Source organism: Narcine bancroftii, chromosome 6 (assembly GCF_036971445.1).
Source record: "Narcine bancroftii isolate sNarBan1 chromosome 6, sNarBan1.hap1, whole genome shotgun sequence".
In the NCBI taxonomy this organism is placed as follows: domain Eukaryota; kingdom Metazoa; phylum Chordata; class Chondrichthyes; order Torpediniformes; family Narcinidae; genus Narcine; species Narcine bancroftii.
This window is the reverse complement of record NC_091474.1, coordinates 123,049,595-123,070,365: the sequence shown is the minus strand read 5'-3', so window position 1 is coordinate 123,070,365 and position 20,771 is coordinate 123,049,595. Positions and strand designations below refer to the sequence as shown.

At 41.0% G+C, this 20,771-nt stretch overlaps 1 protein-coding gene and 1 long non-coding RNA gene across 8 annotated transcripts in view; one reads left to right on the top strand and one right to left on the bottom strand.

Moving 5' to 3' along the window:
• The first annotated feature begins 355 nt into the window (after nucleotides 1-355).
• The window catches only part of extl3 (exostosin-like glycosyltransferase 3), a 128,124-nt gene continuing 107,708 nt past the window's right edge, over nucleotides 356-20,771 (top strand). For 4 of the 7 annotated variants that reach the window (XM_069885891.1, XM_069885892.1, XM_069885886.1 and 1 more), the window contains exon 1: nucleotides 18,038-18,199. The gene's annotated coding sequence lies outside the window, so the exon portion shown is untranslated. Of the gene's footprint in view, nucleotides 565-8,365; nucleotides 8,430-12,600; nucleotides 12,674-16,581; nucleotides 16,711-18,036; nucleotides 18,200-18,278; nucleotides 18,489-20,771 lie in introns of those variants that run through there. The other 3 variants (XM_069885887.1, XM_069885893.1, XM_069885889.1) reach the window with 3 other exon arrangements.
• Nucleotides 12,004-18,129, bottom strand: LOC138736408 (uncharacterized). Its single transcript, XR_011340271.1, has 2 exons — nucleotides 17,828-18,129; nucleotides 12,004-12,819 (listed from the first exon to the last, which is right to left on the bottom strand). It is a non-coding gene; the product is annotated as an uncharacterized lncRNA (long non-coding RNA).

Sequence of the window (20,771 nt, the reverse complement as noted above, 5' to 3'; positions counted from 1 at the left end):
TTTGCATAAATTCGCATTAAGATGTTCATAATGATGAATAAACAAAGCATTCGGCTATATTTAAAGATATAAAGATATTCAACTTTAAAAAGATATACAAAAAGAAATAAGATGAATTCAAATAAAACTATTTCGAGCTCATGTCTCCTTCATAGTTCATCGAAGAATGAGATGCAAGCTACTAATCTCAGATATTACAATATATTATGTCATAGTCACTATGGTAACACTACAAATAATACTTTTTCTTAAAGGGATAGGCACAAAATTAACTAAGAATCAAAAACACAAGGTTTTAATCTTTACAGTGCCTGATGTAGACCTCATTTACTTTCTTGCTATACTGGGCCTTCAGAAGCTCCATGGCTGCTGGGTACAAGCTGGCGTCACTGATCATCGGGAATATTTCAGGTCTGACTTGTGAGAAGTGTAATCACAGTCAGCATCTGTGGTGATAACATCTGCAGCTGCCGCCAGAAAGTCTTCAAGACAGCATAGCCAGAGTTCAAATGTGTTCGGGGCATCTGGTGATCAAGGGTCGAAGTTGAGCTACTCAGATTTCAGGTACTGTTCATGCTTTTGAAAAAAGTTTAGTTAATAAAATTAATGTACCATCAATAATCACAAAAGACAGAAGTTGTGAAACTTACAGGCTTTTATTATCTATAGACTGGAACAGCCATCAACCTCATTGACTGATCAAAGCAGAGTGGAATGGGGAGCATACAAAGGGTTATTGGTAGGATTAGTCTTGGGAGGCATGTCTAGCCAGCAGCAGCCAATCATAGCATAACAGTGGTTTACCACACTTAACTACTATTCTTAAATTCATTAATGCTTTGTACTGGGAGGTATCCAAAATTTACTCCCCTGAAACTGAATTCCATTTCCTTCCTGTGCTATTATGTTTTGAGGAGCAAAACGACAATAGACATGAGCAGACTGAAAGAATAGGACAGTGCATGTTGAGCACAAATGTAGCAGGCGGCAGGGAGAAGAGAGATGCGATGTGATGATTCCGATTGGTTCTGGTTCTGGCAAACAGGTCTAAGATCCGGAAGGACGTCCCTCAAATGGTCATGAAAGGAAGGTGGCAAAGAGAAGCTCAAGTGGACATGAAAATGAGAGTGTTGCCCAGAGTTCAAGCGAGCCTGAAAGGGTGGTGGAACACTGACCATGTAGGGTGAATGGTGTGAAGGGGCATCTACCTTATGACTGTGCAAATGTAATTGGTTGCAGGAAGGCCAAGGTGGAAAATAGAGAACAAATGTAACAATGTACAGTGATGGAAATGTATGGATATATTAAGGATGCGAAAAGACTTTGAACAGTTTTCTTTTTCAAATCATTTATTGTGAATACAATTTACTTTTATAAAAAAAATTAGTTGGGGACTGTGAAATGTGTTGAGGTGCAAGGTGACGAGAATGCACCTGTGAGGGTGTAGCACAAACAGACTGAGAAGGCAAGGTGAAGCATGTTGGGCTCAGTTCTTGCAGGTGAAGGGGAGAAGTAAGATACGATGCATTGATTCCAATTGGTTAAGGAGAAACTTGAAAGAAGACCCTACAGAAAGGTGACCATGGCAGTGGACCATCAAGGCGCTCAGCAGCTGAAGGACCCACGCAGCTTGTGGGCTGCAGGCATCTTGCGGTCAAAGGACTCACACCTAACTGTGGGCTGCTGGAGATTGGCTTGTGGGAATCAGGTAATTGAATTGGGATCCAAGAGGCTGCTGAGAGCATGAAAGGGCTCGTGAAGGGCCTCGTGCACTGAAGGCTTCCTGATCATATGGGAGGCTTGGATCTGAAACTTGAACATAGAGCAAAGAACACAACAGCACAGTACAGGCCCTTCAGCCCTCAATGTGCCAACGTATATTCCTATCCCAAAAAATTCTAAACCCTTCCTAACTTATAACCCTCTATTTTTCTTCAACCCATGTGCCTATCTAAGAGTGTCTTAAATGCCTCTAATATTTCATACTCCACCACCATCCCTGGCAAGGCATTCCAGGCACCCACAACTCTGTGTAAGAAAATTTGCCTCTTATTCTCCCCTAAACTTCCCTCCCTTTACTTTGTAGAGCTGTCTCTTGGTGCTTGCTATTCCTACCCTGTTCTGGGAGGGTGGTATACCAATGCAAAATCACAAAAACAACTACTCAACAGAGGAATTCCAGCCCCGGGATTCCATGTGGATCAGTGAGTACTGGACTTCTGCAATTTGCACTGCATTTGAAGTCTGGGACCTTCCAAAGGTGGAGTACCAGCAGTCCATGGAACCAACATTAATAATGAAGGACATCAAGCCCCGACACCCTTCCGGCTGAGGGAGCCCAGACAAATGCAGCACTACTATAGAGTCAAATTCCAATCATTGGCTTTCTGATTGTTTGGAAATCTTGATGGTTCAGTGCATGGCTCATAAAGCATTGGTTCCTGGGTCGTCCTTGATTCCTGTACCTTTTGACACACTAGAGCTTGGGTTACCAATGGACTGAACAAGCATCTGTGAAGCTGCAAAGGCTGCGGGAGCACTGGAGGCAAATCCACAGACACTCAATGTCTCTGAAAGGATTGTTGATTCTCTTTCTCATATTATTCAGAGCACTGGGCATTGGTAATGGTGACTCTGTTTTCCTTTGCAGCAGGCAAATGTTTATTACATTTTTTGTATTATTATAGGACAATAAAAGGAACGTTGAACCTTCTGGGAGTAGACACTGAATGGTGACCCTCAAGTGGACTTGAAAGGAAAATGGCACAGTGGAAATGAAGCGGACCTGCAAGTGAGATGGTAGCTCATGTGGATGTAACAGTGAGAGTGTTGTTGGAGCACAAGCAGACCTGAAAGGGTGCTGGCTTGATCAACTCTGTATCCCTGACCCAAGGATAAACAGTGTGAAGAGGCACTTACCTAATGACTGTGACACAATGATTAGTTGCAGGGAGAGCTGGGTGATTGGCAGGGGACAGAAATGTATCAAGGCGTAAGGTGACAAGAGAGTGCACCAGGGAGGGTGAAGTGCAAGCAGACTGAGAGGGCAGGATGATGTATTCAGATGTAGCGGGTGGTGGGGAGAAGAGAGATGCAGCGTCATGATTCTGATTGGTTCTGGCAAACAGGATGCAGACCCAAGAGGGTGACCCTCAAGTGGATCTGAAAGGAAGATGGCAGGGTGCAGTTCAAGCCGACGTGAAAGTGAGAGTGTTGTGTGGAGCACGTGGACCTAAAAGGGTAGTGACCTGACCAACCATGTAATGTGACCCAGGGATGAACAGGTTGACTACCTAATGCATCGATTCGGTGGGGCGTGGGAATATTTTGGTGGGGCGTGGTGGGGGTTAAGAATATTTTAGTGGGGCATTAGGAATATTTTGGGAAATAATTAAAAAGTTGGTTTGAAAAAATAAACTTGTAATGTTGATGTGGAAGCTGTGACTTGGCAACACTGTCAGGACAACACAATTGTGGTAACTTCCAAGTAAAATTACTTTGTACTTTTTATTTTCATAACGTGTTTTTGCTTTTCCTATTATCCTTGGTGAACCTTATAATTATATATTTTTTCTGACTGGTCTTATTATCCATTCCAAATTATCTAATTGACGACGAGGATTCCAAATGGTCTTAATCACCATGTCTCCATCCATACCCTTTTACTTTTTCAGTCCAGCAGTGAGTGAGACCTGTATCTCTATGTATCTTTGTGCACTAGTGTATTGATGAGGGGGGAGGCGGGGGTGTCCACCCAAGGTACCAGCCTGAGGAGGATGCCAAAATCAGAAATAAAATAGGGACTCCAGAGACAAAAAACTTCAGAAACTGCGCTAGTGTTTTTTTTTTCTTTTTTTTTAGGGTCAATATTTTTCCTTTGATTTGATCATTACTTTTATTACATTTTTCAATTCCAAGACATAGAATATTGATTAATCTGTTTCAGGGAGCTTGCGCTGAATTTACTGTATGGGACAGTGAGGCTCTGTTATTTGCATATGTGAGATATATTGATCAGGAAGAGTTTCAAGAAGAGATATTTTGTGAATCATTGGAAACAACCACTACTGCAGTTGATATCTACAGCAAGCTCAAAAATGATTTGGATGAAAATGAAATATCGAAAGGAAACATTGCATCTTGTGCTGCAAATGGTGCACTTGCTACGATAGGTAAAAAAACAGGATGTTTAAAATTAAAATCCAAGCATGTTGGTTGTGCATTGTGTTATCCACTGAGAAAACTTAGTTGCCGAGAAAGTTTCCCCTGTTCTTCATGAGATAGTGCATTCTGAGATTGTGTATCTATGCCATCAAAGCTAATCCCAAATGTGAACATCTGTTTAAGCAGTTTTGTGTCGATAAAAATGCAGAACATGTGAGATTATTGCTTCACAGGTAGTTGTCAAAGGGAAACTGCTTCAAAAGGTTTATGGAACTGTTTGATATCCTCAGCAAGTTTTTGAAGGACAAACCTGAAATGAAGTGTGTGGTGAAACTACTATTGTATATGTAAATGATGTGACCTTTTATGTTTGACCCTGCTCTCACTGGCCTGCTCATTAACTTTTCCCCTTTATCCCCCATAAATGCTGTCATGCCACAATCCTGCCCCCAGTTTGATTTTGGGTCAGGGAGAGCCAGCAACACAAGGGATTCTGTTCATCTCTTGCTAATAAAAGCCTTCAGTTCCAGTAACTTCAGTCTTTGCATAATTGATCGTGCATCAAAGCTCTTGTTAATAATAAATGCAAAGCTTATGAGAGTTACTTGACGGACATTTTTGAGAAACTAAGTACATTGAACAAGCAACTCCAAGTAACAAATATGACTCTCGTTGATGCAAAAACAAAGATATTTGGATTCATGACATTTCTAGACTTATGCCAAAGGAATATTTCTGCAAGAAATTTCAGTCAATTCTATTGGTTGAATAAGTGTGAGGTAACCAATGCTGCTACACATGTCATTGTTGACCATTTGAAAATGTTGGTTACCAACTTCAATGTTAGATTTTGTGATTTAAAGGCAATGGATTTTCCCTCTTCATTAACTCAGCCATTGTTGGTGGACTTATCTGAAGTTCCAATGGAATACCAAGAGGAGTTATCTGAGTTGCAACATGATGAATCTGTGAAAAATCTGTTCAAAGTGAAAGGAACCATGATGTGACTGTCTAGCAAGATTGAAAAAAATACCCAAACATGACTATTTTAGCAAGGGAACTATTGATACATATTCCATCATCTTATTGGTAGAATGTGGCTTCAGTGCTGTTAGTGATTTGCTACAAGCTAAGAAAAACTGACTGGAAATTACAAAACATGGAGATTTAAGGTTGAAACTAAGAAAATTAGTCCCTCAAATCAAAAAAATCTGCAGCCAGTGTCAGGGGCAAGGTTCCCACTGAAATTATGACAATTGTTGAATGTGTGTTTGAGATGGTTGACATATTGAAGTAGTAGTTGAATATGAAATATATGTTGCAGTGTATTCCCAACCTTAATTGCATTGAAATACACTTCAGTAAATGATTTAATTAAAACTTCATTTGAATATCTAACTTTTTTTCCACTAAAGGTGGGGTGTACGTTTTTTTGAAAAATTAAAGTGGATGCAAGTTAAATTATTTTCAGAAAATGTATTAATAGTTAAACTTCCATTTGATCCAATGTTGTTTTATTAGAAGATATTAAAATGATTAGTTTACAATTAAGATTGACTATGTATCAAATTGAATTTTTACATTTAGTTTTAGCTGTTTCTAAGAAATGTTTAGCTATTACATGGAAATCTGATTTGGTTTTGGGAATGCAAAGATGACATACTGAAATGAAATCTTGTATTCCTCTTTAAAAGATAACGTACAATTTCAGAGATAATTTTTTTAAATATATATTTTTTTATTTTTCACACTATGAACCATAACAACCAAAATATGTACAAACATTTCTCATTAAATTTACATAGTGGTCTTTTCTCCCCTTTTTTCCTTTTCCCTCCCTCCCCTCTACCTAACCCCCTCCAAAACCCATAAATATTCAACATATCCAATACAATAAAACCATAAAACAATATTTTCACACAAAGGAAAATAAACAAGAAAAATGCGTCATCTATTTAGTACACACTGAATCTAGTCGTTTTGTCTTCTTATCATTTTCATTCTCATTTTAGGGGATGGAGGTCATAGGCATGTATGGTTCCCAAATTTGTTCAAACATTGTGATTTTATTTTTTAAATTGTATGTTATTTTTTCCAATGGAATACATATTTTCATTTTCATTTCCTGGATTGATTTAACCATAAATTTGGCTACTTTATTCTTTTTACTTGTCTTTTGTCCAGTTTTATCCAACATTGGGTCCAAATTAAGGTTAAAATCCCCTCCTATCAATTTATTTCCTTGTGTGTCTGCAATCTTCAAAAAAATATCCTGCATAAACTTTTGATCCTTCTCGTTAGGTGCATATATATTGAGCAAATTCCAAAATTCTGAGTATATCTGACACTTTATCATAGCATACCTCCCTGCCAGATCTATTATTTTCTCCTCTATTTTGATTGGAACATTTATGTTAACTAGAATGGCTACACCTCTAGCTTTTGAATTATTGGATGCTGCCATTATGTGTCCTACCCAGTTTCGTTTCCTGCACAAATGCTATATCTATCTTTTCCTTCTTTAATAAATTTAGTTGCCTCTTCCTTTTAATTTGGTTATGTATTCCATTAATGTTTGGCCATCTTATATCTTGCATACATCTCTTTTCCACCTCTTTTCCACCTCCATCCCCCTTTTCCCCATTTTCATCTCTTAGTTTTCTCTTATTACACTTAATGTACGACAGCACATTTAAGACAGTTCCCACATCCACTAATACCTTAACCCCAAAAGTCCCCCCCCCCACTCTGAGTTGCCCCATATCCCTTGCCAGGCAACCACAACTCCCCTTTTCATTTAGATTGCGATCTTGTTCGTAGGATCAACTGATTTTTCAGTGACGGTTATTCCCCCTCTACCCAGCCCTCTCCAGAAAACATTTTTTTAACACGTATAACAAAGCTCTCTTTTCCCCCCCTTACTCCTTTCCTTCCCTTCTCCCTCTTTAGTTCTTTACATATACATTGTTTTTACATCTTTATATATACTTTATCGCCGTTCTTCATTCTTGTTACATCTCTTCAACTCTTCCCCTGTCCTGCAAACATTCTGCGAATTCTTGCGCTTTCTCTGGATCCGAGAACGGTCTGTTTTGCTCCCCGGGTATAAATATTTTAAGCATGGCTGGATGTCTTAATATGAATTTGTAACCTTTTTTCCATAAAATATATTTTGCTGTATTAAACTTCTTCCTCCTCTTTAAGAGTTCACAACTTAAGTCTGGGTAAAAAACATATTTTTTGACCCTTGTATTCCAATGGTTTATTATCTTCTCCAATTTTATTCCTTGCCCGTTCCAGTATATTTTCTTTTGTCGTGTATCTCAAAAATTTTACTAAGATGGATCTTGGTTTTTGGCATGTCTGTTGTTTCGGAGCTAATGCTATGTGTGCCCTTTCTATTTCCATTTCTTCCTGCATTTCTGTTGTTCCCAGGAATTTTGGAATTTTTATGTTGTTCGCCTACTATAATTTTCCAACATATCAATTTTCTGAGATAACAACTCTTGGGTCTCTTTAATTTTTTTTTGTCATTTTCTTCCAATTTTTCTCTTAAGTCATTCACTTCCATTTCTGCAGCCCTTTCCTGCTCTTCCACATTCTCTACTCTTTTCTCTATTTCTGACATTACCAGTTCTAACCTTTGCATTTTATCTTCTGTTCAAAACCCTAATGATAACCATTCCTTTACTGATCTCATTCATTCTACAAAAAATACTTTATCTATATTCTGTTCACCAGTTTTACCTTTTATTTTTCTTTGTCCATCAGTTTTACCTTTTATTTCTCTTTGTCCATCAGTTTTACCTTCTATTTCTCTGTGAAGATCTTGGTCTTTTTTCTTTAAACACAGGTACAGACACAGAAGGTGTCTTCTCTTCTTTGTGTCTGTGTCTCTTTTTTCCTGATGAGCTGCTTGTATCTCTTTGTCAGGCCTCTTGTTACTGGGCCTCTTGTTCCTGGTCCTCCCCTCCTGGGCTGCTCGTCTGTTGTGTTTCCTAACATTGATCTTCTTGTCAGTCTTCCCTCTATCTTTCACGTCTGTTTCGTCGCTCCCTTGTCCTCCAGCTGAGAGCCCTGGTGTCGGGCATCCCTCAGCTGCTCACTCTGTGACAGCCCACTCCTCTGCTAAGCCCCCCTCCTGCCAGTGTTTTCTTTCTCCTTTGATTGCGTAATTGTGCACTTTTGTTTGGCTCCGCAGGGCAGGCACTGACCTCAAGGGTCGGGCACTCCTCGTCACCACAGCGTCCTGTTCCTTCATGCAGGTAAGGCCTTCTTCTTTCTTCTCTGGTGAGTTTTTTTTTACTTTTTTTTCCAGTTGTTCTTACTTTCTCCTTCTTGGAAGCCATCTTCTTTCTCTTCTGTGTATCTTTATCTTCTATTTCTTATATTCTATTTTTGCCATGCTTTGCTTTTTCCTAACTTTTTTCCTGGAGAGGGCTGGTTTTCTCGACCGGCCACTACTCCATCACGTGACTCCTCTTGATAAATATCATTTTTAAAGAAAGCATGGAGCCCATATTTGAAAATTATGGGTTTGAAGACTTCAGCTCTCGATTCATCCTGGTGACGATTCTTGGATCCATGGATGAAAAGTTGAATTATATATATAACTTTATTAGAGGTAGTTATAAGGGAGGAAAGGGAGGTAGGCGGTGGGGTTTTGTTATATTATCCACATTTACATATTTTTATGTGTGAATTTATTAAAATTTAATGTAATTGTGGTTTTTAAATTTTAAAATAAAATATTCAAAAAAAATTAAAGTGGGACCTCAGGGAAAAAATGTTGAAAACCACTGACCTAATGACTGTGCAACAATAATTGGCTGCAGGGCGAGCTGGGTGATTGCCACAGCAGCAGGAGATGTGCCAAGGAGCAAGGTAATAAGACAGCGCACAGACTGAGGACAATGTTAGAGGGCCATGGTGAGAAGCGAGAGGCACTTGGGTGGTTTGGATTGATTTTGGAAAATTTGACACAAACTTAATAGTATGATGTTGAAAGGCAAGTTGTAGGTGGGTACAAGACCAGCATGGACATGGTGGGCTGACAGGCCTGTTTCTGTGCTGTATGACAATGCCACACTGACTAAGTTAGCAAGAGTTCACTCAACTTGAGTCACTTCCATCTCACAGGTTTATTCAGGGCACGAGGCATTCTAAAATCACACCTCTTTTATAGAAGTATAGAAGCTGTCCTGGCTGGCTGCTTCATAGTGTGGTGTGGTTGCTGCAGAGAAATGGATTGGTGGGCAATCCACAGGACCATAAGAGTGGCAGAGAGGATTCCCCCCTCCCTCCAATTGATGTGATTTATTGGGATCATTGTCTGGTTATCTGAAGAGGGTGCACAAAATAATTGACGACCCCTTCCACTCTGCACACATCTTTCAGCTGCTCCCATTGGGGAAGGGATATGGGAGTATCAGAGCTAGCACCACCAGGCTGAGGAACAGCTTCTTCACATGGACAGTGAGAATGCTGAACGACTAAAGGAAATGCCCACACTGACCATCCGAAAGTCATTTGTACAAAGTGATATTTATTTTTTATAGATGGAATACTTGACCTGCACATGTATTGTTTGTCCGTATGCATGTTATATCTGGTTGTGCATCTGCATGTTTTGCATGAGGACCGGAGAACGCTGTTTCATTGGGTTGTTTTTGTGCAATCAGATGGCAATAAACTTGACTTGATGTTCAACCCTATATTCTTTGAAATTATACATACCAGACTGATTTGTAATTAAATTCTGAATACTTATATTTGCAACTTTGTTTTTTTTAAAAAACCATTGATACTTATTCTATCAAATTTTCCTTAATATATACCATTTTATGTATCTGTAATTTCTCAAACTCCATGAGTTTTTCAAGCTTTGTTGGGACCAAGGAAAACTACCTCAGGACCTTCGTGATGCCACCATAATCACCCTGTACAAAAACAAAGGTGAGAAATCAGACTGCTCAAACTACAGGGGAATCACGCTGCTCTCCATTGCAGGCAAAATCTTCGCTAGGATTCTACTTAATAGAATAATACCTAGTGTCGCCGAGAATATTCTCCCAGAATCACAGTGCGGCTTTCGCGCAAACAGAGGAACTACTGACATGGTCTTTGCCCTCAGACAGCTCCAAGAAAAGTGCAGAGAACAAAACAAAGGACTCTACATCACCTTTGTTGACCTCACCAAAGCCTTCGACACCGTGAGCAGGAAAGGGCTTTGGCAAATACTAGAGCGCATCGGATGGCCCCCAAAGTTCCTCAACATGATTATCCAACTGCACGAAAATCAACAAGGTCGGGTCAGATACAGCAATGAGCTCTCTGAACCCTTCTCCATTAACAATGGCGTGAAGCAAGGCTGTGTTCTCGCACCAACCCTCTTTTCAATCTTCTTCACCATGATGCTGAACCAAGCCATGAAAGACCCCAACAATGAAGACGCTGTTTACATCCGGTACCGCACGGATAGCAGTCTCTTCAATCTGAGGCGCCTGCAAGCTCACACCAAGACACAAGAGAAACTTGTCCGTGAACTACACTTTGCAGACGATGCCGCTTTAGTTGCCCATTCAGAGCCAGCTCTTCAGCGCTTGACGTCCTGCTTTGCGGAAACTGCCAAAGTGTTTGGCCTGGAAGTCAGCCTGAAGAAAACTGAGGTCCTCCGTCAGCCAGCTCCCCACCATGACTACCAGCCCCCCCACATCTCCATCGGGCACACAAAACTCAAAACGGTCAACCAGTTTACCTATCTCAGCTGCACCATTTCATCAGATGCAAGGAACGACAATGAGATAGACAACAGACTCGCCAAGGTAAATAGCGCCTTTGGAAGACTGCACAAAAGAGTCTGGAAAAACAACCAACTGAAAAACCTCACAAAGATAAGCGTATACAGAGCCGTTGTCATACCCACACTCCTGTTCGGCTCCGAATCATGGGTCCTCTACCGGCATCACATACGGCTCCTAGAACGCTTCCACCAGCGTTGTCTCCGCTCCATCCTCAACATCCATTGGAGCGCTTTCATCCCTAACGTCAAAGTACTCGAGATGGCAGAGGTCGACAGCATCGAGTCCACGCTGCTGAAGATCCAGCTGCGCTGGGTGGGTCACGTCTCCAGAATGGAGGACCATCGCCTTCCCAAGATCGTGTTATATGGCGAGCTCTCCACTGGCCACCGTGACAGAGGTGCACCAAAGAAAAGGTACAAGGACTGCCTAAAGAAATCTCTTGGTGCCTGCCACATTGACCACCGCCAGTGGGCTGATATCACCTCAAACCGTGCATCTTGGCGCCTCACAGTTTGGCGGGCAGCAACCTCCTTTGAAGAAGACCGCAGAGCCCACCTCACTGACAAAAGGCAAAGGAGGAAAAACCCAACACCCAACCCCAACCAACCATTTTTCCCCTGCAGCCGCTGCAACCGTGTCTGCCTGTCCCGCATCGGACTTGTCAGCCACAAACGAGCCTGCAGCTGACGTGGACTTTTACCCCCTCCATAAATCTTCGTCCGCGAAGCCAAGCCAAAGAATTTCTCAATTTATGTGCTGCTTGAACATCTTTTTTCCCCAAGTTGGTTTGATGTTACTCTCTGGTATTTTATTGTTATTTGTGCTTCATTTATGTTCCTCATGATTCCCAAATTTCTAGCTCTCTTTATATCTGACCATGTGCTCCTCAATTGCCCCTTGATCCTCTGCATATATTGATTTGATAAAGGGAGGAGAGTGAGCCAGACATTATCTCAGTTTTTTTTTTGATGCTACTTTTCTGCTTTGCATGGTTGTGGTGCGCTGCAGTGTGAACAAACAGGCACAAACAATGAAAGGCTGTACTACATGCTTTAATTATCTTAAAACTTGCACACAAGGTTCTGTATCCTTTTTGGCTCCGTGTGCTCTGCTCCAGCCCAAGGGGTGGCGTGAGCCTTTATGTGGGGCTGGTGATTGGCAGGGAGTAAGTGGAGCCAGTCTCCCAGGATACCTCCCTGCAGGTACAATGGGTTGCTCTCTGCAGTGGGCAGTGAAGGAGTGCGGACAGACACAAGCAGTCACTGACGGTCCAGTGGTTTTATCACCACAGTATGTCAACAAACTAACATCCGCTTGTATTTAAAAAGCATCTTTCACTCCTCACAAATGGATATCCTAAATCTTCGCAGCTGTTGAAGTACTTGGCACAGCCAATATGCACAGTTATCTTCCTCAAATAACAATGTGATAACAGACAATCTGTATTACTGTTTGAGGTTTACTTGGAACTCTATGAATCACTTCCCATCTTCTTCAAAATAGTGCCTCATCTAGCAAAGGGGAGCAGGAGGATATTTAGCCCTTAAAGGATGCACCTCTATTCAACAACATAAAGGTTGAGCCACTATTCTATTTTCCTGACTAACTCCATGTCATTTTGTTTTTGCTCCAGGTTCCAGCATCTGCAGCCTCTCGTGTGTCTTGATTGAGATGAAATCCCCTTGAAAGGGAGGGAGGAGGAGGAGGTTAGTGCCAGTCGGTGACTAGCAGTTTTTGGTGCAGAGTGCACTATGTTCTGTAATAAATAACCCTTCTCTCTTGGTCAGTTGTCCAGTCTTGCTGCGGTTAACACACCAAATTGCTGGAAGAACTCAGCTGGTCTATTCAGCATCTATAGGAAACAAAGAAACATTGCTCACGTTTCGGGCCTGAGCCCTTCTTCAAAGAAAAATCAGAAAAGGCAGAAGCAGGATATATCAGAAAGTCTCAGAATTCAATGGGGGAGGAATTGAGACCAACAAAAGGTGTTAATTGGATGTGATAAGGGACTAGATAGAATTTCCCTTGTCTGTGCGAAAGGAGACAAGGAATGGAGAGACAATGGGGGAAGAAGGGGTTTGGGTTTTTTTTTTAAACGAAAGCCAGAGAAGTCAATATTAATGCCATCTGGTTGGAGAGTGCCCAGTCCTCCCTCAGCACCATCTGGTGCCCCAAACAGTCTTTCCAAGTGAAGCAACATTTCACTACTGCATCATCTACTGCATCCATTGCTCCCGCTGTGGTCTCCTTGATATCAGAGAGACTGGACGCAGACTGGGAGATCGCTTTGTTGAGCAGCTCAGCTCTCTCCCACCCCAATAGTGTTGATCTCCCAGTTTCCCACCCCATTCCCTTGCTAACATGTTTGTCCATGGTCTCAGGCACTGCCAAACTGAGACCATCCGTAAATTGGAGGAACAACACCTCATCTTCTAACTAGATAGCATTCATAGCCACTTCTTGGGCTTTTGTTAAACCCCCACCACCATTCCCTTTTTCCTGTTGTCACTCCATTCCCTGTCTCCTTTTGCACAGACATGATCAAGGCCGGTGCTAGGAATTGCGGGGCCCAATTGGAAAATTGATAGCGGGTCCTCTACTCCATAAAAGTTGAAATTGATGTTTTATATTTCATGTAGTATGCCAGTCTTAGCCAAAAAGCATTAAATGCTTGATATACTAAATATTGAAAGACAATATGAAAGTTTTAATTTTTTAATAGAAGTTAAGACAATTACAGACATTCTATTTATGCAGGTCTTTTAGAAACAGACTTTTTTGACTTTTTTATTTGCCAAATCTTTCAAAATAATTTCAAAGTCAATGCTTTTAGTAATGTCATTTTCTATAGATAGCTTCGCCAAATTGTTTAGTCTCTCTTGTGAAATTGTTGACCATAAGTATGTTTGAATCAGTTTTAGTTTTGAAAAACTTATTTCGTCGGATGCGACTGTTACGGGCATTGTTAAGTAAATCCTCAAAGCAATAAAAACATTAGGAAATGCTATGAATCGATTGTTTACTACCAGGTACTCAAACAGAGCTTGAGGCTTAATGACACTGAAGGGAAGAAAAGTTTTCAGAGCTTCAAGTTCTTCGGCCAACAGATAACCATCCACGTCTTTAGTTGTTTCAGTAACTACCCCTCCATCAGTGCTCTGTTTTAGTATGGTGTCAGTTAAAGCTGCTTCAAGGTCTGCTGTGTGTTTCCTTATTTCTGCCTTTTGTAAGCTGAAAATTATTTAAAAATCCAAATAATTTTACATGGCTTTTAAGCTGCTTAAATCTAGGCTCTAAAGATTGAATAGCTTTGTTTAGCACTAAGCTGAAGCACTGAACTCTGTATGCTTCTTTTGGATCATCTAAAGCTTGATCTTTTACCTCATATGAAAACATTCTTTTCCTTCTACGTAGTTTTTTTTTCTTGAAATTGTCTAAACTCCAATGGTAATTCAACAGCTTCATTTGTGCCTATTAGGACATCATTAAAACCACCGTCTCTATAAATTCTTAGTCATGATAATAGTTTTTCAAAAGACTCCATGCCTTCATCAATGTCCTTTGTTTCACCTTGTAGTTCCTTGCTTACATAGTTAACTTTAAAAAGTACTTCATGCCAAAATATCAAAGAAACTAAAAATTTGTAGTCTTTTAGCTGGTTTGGTAAAGATTCAGCTTCTGCTTTTACCTTGGGCTCATCTGTTATCTCTGATATTTCCACAAGTGCATCATATACTTCTCCAACCTGATAACGAATAGCTTTAACACTATCAATCCGACACTCCCATCTTGTGTTGCTCAAGGGTTTCACTGATAATCCGGGTACATGTTTGTTAAAAACTGCCCACCTCTTAGTTGATGCAGAGAACAATATGTAGATCCTTTGCAAGATCCCAAAAAATGTTATAGCATCTGGATAACACTTGGCTATATCTCCAAGTAAAAGGTTATAATTGTGACATGCACAGGGTACAAAGAAAGCTCTTGAATTATCCTTCAACAGTCATGCTTGTACTCCAGATGTGTGATCTTTCATGTTGCTACTGTTGTCATAGCCTTGGCCTTGAATGTCTTTCACCTCTAAATTTAATTCCTTCAGTGTGTTTTCTATAAATCTTCTCCTGCGCTACTTTCAACCTGCATAAGCTTTCTGAAATGTTCATAAACACCTGAAGGAGCCAAGTTACCATCAGACACATACCTGATCGTTAGAGACATTTGCCCTTGGTGTCTCATATCAGGTGTGCAGTCTAAAATTATGGCATAGTACTTAGCTGCTTTTACTCATTTCAGTATCTCATTCAAAACAGCTGTAGCCATAATGTCTAGTAGTTCATTTTGAGTATCTTTTCCTAAATAGTGATTATGAATTTTGACTTTTCGCAAATGTTCTTCAAGAACAGGGTCAAACTTTCCAAGACCTAAAAAGTTTCCATTACCAACTTTTTCCTCTGTTCCTCTAAATGCTAGATTTCTCTCAGCAAGAAACTGCACTATTGCTACTAGTCTTTTGAATACTTGCTGCCAGTGCTTTGTATGTTCATTGACGATTATTTCATGTTCTTCGTCAATTAGTGGGTCCACTACAAAGTCTTTGGTGTAACTCCCAGAAACTCCATGTGGCTTCCAAATGGTTTTTAGAATTTTCATGCTCAAACAACCTTGTATGAAGATTAGACCAGTTGTTGAATCCACTTGTTGATAATGCACTGGTTGTGTTCTTACTAAAAAGATTACAATAAAAGCAATAAATTCTATCAGCAGACTGAGTATATAATCCAAGGGCTTTCAACACACTCCCCATTTGGAAGTTTCCTCTTACAGTGAAACTTTGAAAAACACAATCCCTTTTCATTTCGTGGAAAGTTGTTCACTGGAATAGGAGGACCTTTCATTGTTAAATAATCTCTTACATTATGATTTATATATGCTGGCCAGTTGGCTGGGTCATCATAAATGTTAATTACAACTGTACTCATGGAAGATCCATCATTGCGTGATGTTTGGGCTTGGTCTTTTTCGGCTATAAGTGAACTTTCTGCTTTGGCACTGTCTTCTGGTGTATTGAGATCATCTTCAATTTGATTCACAGCTGCATCATCCTTTTCTAACTTGTTATCAATTTCATCATTGTATTCATCAATTGTAATTGGCCTCAAGGCAGTATTGTCATTTTCTGAATTGTTTTTGTTTTCTTCATCCTCTATACATGGGCGCTTCAAAGGTGGAGTGACAAGGAATTTTGTGATAGCACCTCTGTTTTTCATTTTCAGCTACCTTAGCCTTGGCCAATGCTTGTTTCTGGTTGCCGCTTAAATGATTACAGCCTCTGTCTCTATCTCTGCTTGTGCTTTCCATGTAAAATTACATACAAATTTTAAGCTGTTAATTCTCTGGGCTACATTTTTAAGGTTTAAAAAAAGGTAAAAAGTATATTTTAAAATGTTTAGACTTAAAATTACACAAAAAAACTTGACGTTAGCAATTTGTTATAAAATTGGACTTGACATCCCTAATAACATGTCTACGTTGTTCCAACAATGGAACAATGTTGTCATCGTCGTTGGTACAACGTGAGAAACTAACGTCAATCCAATGTCATTTTGCTCGTTAGCTTTACGTTGTTCCAACGTCAGCTGCTGACCTTGGAACAATGCACCCAACTCTCAACTTGTGAACGCCACCGAACAGCAAAACAAACAACCGATTCTGGATTTGTTGAATGACGACAACTTCGAATAAGGTAAGAATTGCCTTTTTTTGGTAATGGTTAGGTTGGTTAGGTTAGGTTAGTTAGGTTACATTCCAGAACGGGGGGGGGGGGGGGTGGGGAGGGGGACGCACTTTTGCTGTTTTTTTAGCTGATTTTCTAGTCAAATGTCAGCGCTAGTTTGTCATTAGATATTTGGCTAGAAAATCGGTGGATAAACTGATGCATGTAATGGATGAAATTCGCCCCCGAAGAAAACAATTTCCGCATGGTCAAGCTAAACTGCACCTACTCCAAATCACCAAAAACATGAAATAGGGTATATTAAGTTCTGGCAGTGCAATAACATAGTTAGTAACAGTAGCCTAGTACTATTTTGATACTAAATCAAACCACTGCAAACTTATGAAACAATGACAGAGGCAGCCTTGCTAAGAATATCTGGATCTTGTAAAGATGAATAACCTCAAGATGTACAGTAAATGCCCCTATAACTGAATAACCTTGTAAACCAGCTCATAAAGATGTAGGCTATAACCCCCACAGTGACCTAGCCTAGTAAAGATCAACTTAAACTAACCTAACTTCGGAGTTATTCATCTTTACAAGACCCGAATATCCTCACCAATTCCACCTATGATTGCTAACATTGCCAGAAATTCTACGCTTAGGCCTAGACTATTTACGTTCAGGCTAACTGCTTAACCCTAGGCTATAGGCTAGGTCCTAGGCTAACATGACGTTATCTCAATCTCATATTAAAGTACAATTTCTCTTATTGATTAGCCTATAGCCTGATTTGATCTTGATAATAATAAGAGATGCTTCATCAGCTCCAGAATACATCTATCTTATTGGGTCAAATGAATACGAAACATGAATTTTTGGCCTGGGAGACAAAGGAGGCCAAGCGCCAGTAGTTTAATCGAAGACCTATTTCCTAAAAAATATTCCACTGAGATAATACGATCAATTAAGGGCAATAACTTCACGAGTTCACTGACAAATCCCTCAGTTTATAAGGCCTATAGTATTGTTATTTTCTTAGCAGTTTAAACAAAGTCTGTCACAGTGTTCTCTGCTCAAGGCCTGGGCTCAAACACGTGCGCGGGGCCCAATTTGGTGGTCCCTTATCACATTCAATGAACACCTTTTGTTGGTCTGGATTCCTCGCCAATGTTGGAATTCTGATTTTTTTCCTTGTAGAAGGGTTCCGGCCCCAAACGTCGGCAATATAACTGTCTCCTTTTGGTGCTGAATCGACCAGCTGAGATCCTCTTTGCATCTCGGTGTGTTCACAACAATCACTGAGTCTCGGGGCGGGCCTGCTGTTTGCCAGTATGGGCAGCAGGGGGCAGGCGTACCGCAATGCGCCTGCGCGCAGGGGCTTCACTACTGGAGGTGCGGAGCCCCTACTTCATGTGCGGTTTATTTTTAAAATTTGCAGCTGTTGTATTAAAACTATATTCACGACGGATGATTAGATGCCTTTTGAAAAACAAAAGGAGCGCAATCGGTACACGTAAGTGATTTTTTTTCTCTCTCTCCCCCCCCCCCCCCCCCCCCCACCCAAAGTGTTGAAGCCAGGCTGTGTGAGGCATGGACTGGGGAGAAGGGAGCAGGACTGCCGCACAGGCCTTGCCGGGTCTGCGAGCAAGCACCGGCGAGCCGCCTCGCCAGGTTCTGTCGGCTGCAACCCACCCAGTGCACTGCTGCGCCCAAGCCTCCTCCCGGGGCGGGCCGCTGGACACGCAGCCCCGCTTCTCTCGTCACGTCCCCTCGCTTCGGGGCCTGGCTACTTCCATCCTCGGGTAGGCTCGCAAGCCGCTTTCGGCTCTCTGTGTGTTGGGCACTGCAGCGTCAAATTTCATGTCATTCACACTGCTCTGCATGAATGGCTATTTAAAACAAGAAGGAAAAATGTCACGTTTTTAAGCATCCAACCAGCTCTTCGTAAAAAGGCAGACAAGCTCGGATGTTGATTAGTTGGGAGATGTGATGGCTTCAGGACTTTCCTATAAGTCAGTAGAAGGATTAGGGGCAAAGGAAATGACAGCGAGAATGTATTGCACGGTATATCCAAATCTTCTCAAACTTCTAGATATCAAGTTACTGGCAATGATTTAAAAGTTAATTAGGGAGGATCTGTAATTTAACTAGAGCCATTGAGGTATACAAAATTATGAGGGGTACAGACTGAGTAAATTAAAGTAGGCTTTTTCCACTGAGGGTAGGTGAGATACAAACCAGAGGACATGGGTTAAGGGTGATAGAGGAAAAGTTTAGGGGGAACGTGAGGGGGAACTTCTTCACATAGAGTGGTGAAGCTCAATTTTAACATTTATGAAAAATTTGGACAGGTACGTGGATGGGAGGGGTCTGGAGGGCAGGTCAGTTGGACTAGGCAGAATTATAGTTTGGCAAAGGCTAGAAGGTATGAAGGGCTGTAATGTTCTGTGGTTCCATTAAGACCTCTGTCATTTCACAGTAGTGGAAATATAAAAATGTTTAATGCCAAACCCTGAAATCAATGAATTGAATATGCAGGTACGTATGCATCAGCAAAGTAGTGGATGTTTAATAGAGATCATTGTGCCTAGCTCTATTTTCTCATGGCACAAAGAGCATAAGAGAAGTCGTGACTAAATGTTTGTAAATTCGAGTTTACTATCATCTGATTGCATAAGTATAACCTGACCAAATAGTGTTTCCGGTTCTCTGTAAAACCTGAAGCCACACAACCAGGCATAACATGCATACAAACAGTACACACACAAGATAACCAATGCATATGTAAAAAAAAATGTGTTTAACACCCCTGAGCGTAAAGTCCTCCATAAGGTAGTGGACATCTCAGACAAAACTCTCCCCACTATCGAGTACATCTACAGGGAACGCTGCTGTCAGAAAGCAGCAGCAATCATCAAGGATCCACACCACCCAGCACACACTCTGTTCTCGCTGTTGGCATCAGGAAAGAAGTATAGGTGCCACAAGAATCATACCACTTGGTTCCGGAACAGCTGCTACCCCTCCACTATCAGACTCCTCAACAACAAACTCAATCAGGGACTCACTTAAGGACTTGTGCACTTTATTGATTTTTAAAAATTCTCTTTGTATTGTACAATTTGTTTACATTCATTATCTGTTCACAGTTCTTTATTTGTTTACATGAATATGCTGTTTTTTTTTTCACGCAACCGATAAGTGGTAATACTGCTCTGCCTGGAGAAAAAGAATCTCAGGGTTGTTGTGATGTATGTACTCTGACAATAAATCTGAAATATTTAAGTCTCGGATAGTTAGTGTGAGCAGCTCCTTTGGTTAATCAGTCTCTGGGAAGAAGTGGTTTCTCAGACTGGTGATACTCCTGTATCATTTTCACAACGGGTGCAGCTGAAAAACTCTGTGTGCGGGATGGTAAGGGTCCTCAACGATAGTGTCCACTTTCTTCAGACAATGATCCCGGTGGATGATGAGGGAGAGGGAGACTCCAGTGATCCGCTCGGCCACTCTTATCATCCTGTGAATTGACCTTCAATCTATTTCTCTGCAGGAACTGTAGCACACTGTGATGCAGCCAGCTAGGACACTCAATAGAGCCCCTATAGAAGGGTGTCATGATGATGGCCAGTAACATTGCACACTTCTGTCTTCTCAGGAAGTGCAGTCGCTGTTGCACCTTCTTGACCGATAAGGAGATGTGTGTCCTAGTTAAGTCACTTTTTAAGTAGACACCAAAAAACTTGGTGCTGCCACTCTCTTCATTACTGAGTTATTGATGTGTAGTGGAGGGTGGTCATTCTTGGTCCTCGTGAAGTCCACAATCATCTCCTTTGTCTTGTCCACGTTGAGACTCTGGTTGTTATTCTCGCACCATATCACAAGATTTTCCACCTCTTCTCTATAGTGCAACTCATCATTGTCGCTGACGAGGCCGACTACTGTTGTGTCATCTGCAAATTTAATGACTCTGTTGAAGCTGGATCTGGCAACACAGTCATGGGTCAGTAGTGTGAACAGGAACGGGCTGAGCACACAGCCCTGTGGTGCGCCTGTACTTAGTGTGACGGTGCTCGATATTCTGTTGA